This window comes from Rhagoletis zephyria, unplaced genomic scaffold (genome assembly GCF_001687245.7).
Source record: "Rhagoletis zephyria isolate East Lansing unplaced genomic scaffold, Rhagoletis_zephyria_1.1 Rzeph_scaffold_01362, whole genome shotgun sequence".
Lineage (NCBI taxonomy): Eukaryota > Metazoa > Arthropoda > Insecta > Diptera > Tephritidae > Rhagoletis > Rhagoletis zephyria.
The window spans coordinates 112,578-114,605 of record NW_016158446.1 but is presented as its reverse complement, the minus strand read 5'-3'; positions in this window follow the sequence as shown (position 1 = coordinate 114,605).

Here is a 2,028-nt window from a genome sequence, read left to right as displayed (position 1 = left end):
CCACATGGCAATAATTCATTTATTTTATCAATTTGTCTGAGTTAAAATTTTCAAATAGGTGGCAACCCTCGTCAAAAATATTACCAGCAGTTATCTTTCTTAAAACTCTTTAATTTGATACCCATATTGTAATAATTTATTTATTTTATCAATATAATTGGGTTTAAAAATTTTCAAATAGGTGGCAACCCTCCAATTTTTTGCGATATCATTGGTTCTGGTATTATACCGAACAATACAAAAAAAAAATTATTCAAATCGGTTCAGCCGTTCTCGAGTTTTGACGACCGTGACATACGAACACAACATTTTTATTAATATAGATAGAAGATGTTCAGGGAACGGATTTTTAGGACCTAAAAACCTATAAATAAGGTAAAATAAAATAACGAAATAGGCTGGAAAAGGCACTAGGTACTGCTAAAAAGGCAAAACAAAATAGCGAAAAAGGCAGGAAAAGGCGCTAGGTATTGCAAAAAAAGCAAAATAAGGCACTAAAAAAAGACAGAAAATACGAAGAATAATCAAAAAATAAATTTATCTTAGAAATGTTTATATTACAAGTAAAAAGAGAAAAACTGTGAACTAGTTTCATTATATGAAAAATTTGTACTTTAAATCTTTGACTATTTTATCCCTTCGAGTTTCTAACTCATAAAACTTTAATCTGTATAGCCTTGAATGTACTAAATGCGCGCTCGACGTAAGTTGATACAAGTGGAGCCCAATTTAAATATGGAACGTTTGAAAAGTTCATATTATCAGGAATAAGGGCGTTTTCCTCGCCCTTTACAATTTTATCCACATCCCTTATTGTCTCCAAGCCTACGTTAGCTGAGAAAACGGCTTTGAATTTTTCCAACACCAATTTGGCAAGAGGTCCCTGCGCTTCTAAATATAAGCTGCATGGGCATGTGTATATTTTTTAATCTTAAAAAAAAAAATTTAAATGCTATAATCACTTTTTTAAAGGTAGAAAATTCAAAAAAGGCAAATGTCTTAAAAAAGGCAAATATCTTAAAAAGGGCAAAAAAAGGCAACATCAAATGTGTATATATGGAATCTGGGAAAGCTAAATCGTGGATATTCTTAATCGAACGTACTCTATCTCTTTAGCAGAAAAAAAGGCAATTTCCATAAAATCCGTTCCCTGTAGATGTGGCACTACAGACAGATTTCTATCAAAGACACTTATAAAGCAATTTGTGTACTAAAGTCCAAAATAGTGTACTCGGAGCGTTTGACAATGCTAACTCCTTTAAGAATTGAGCAAATATATACAAAACCCTCAGTAAATCAGAAAGATTTATGGAAATTCGAAGTTAATGCCAGTAACATGCTGTGACATTGAAGAAAATTAAAAACGAATTTTCTCGGAAAATTTACGTGATGGAATTTTGTATTAATTTTTGTTCGTAGCTTAGTACTAATATCCACCCTAATTTCTAATTCGTTTTTTAAGGGATATACCATCGCAGGCTTCAGCTTAGACATGGGTAACACTGCGCTGAGCGGCGCAATTGCGTTAACACCGTTGTCGGAGTTGGTACGCCAACACCAAAATATGAACAGCGCTAGCGCCATTAACACCACGAAACACACGAGACCAAGGCAAATTCGCAAATAATGCCTTTCAAGACCGCGCTAAATGAATTCGCCTTGGCGCTAACCTTAACACACACAATCGCAAGTTTTCAGCTCTCTCACCCACACACCTCCAATCCACATTGCTGAAATGTCAAAAAAATTGCCAAAAAACATAAACATGAGAAATATGTACATATGTGTCAAAGTAAGCTGCCAAACAAAACGAAAATTGGCAGATTTTAGTGAAATTTTGAGGTAATTGAGGATTATTTTCTTTAATTATTTTGTGTACTTTGTCAAAATATACATACCCGCAAGGAAACTCATATTTGCAATCAAAAGCAAAAAGCAATCAGTGTGCCTAGTATTGCTGGAAGATTGGTGGCCAAATGTAGTTTCCCCAGCTTCAATGTGTACATATTTAAAGGCTTTTGGCAGGGT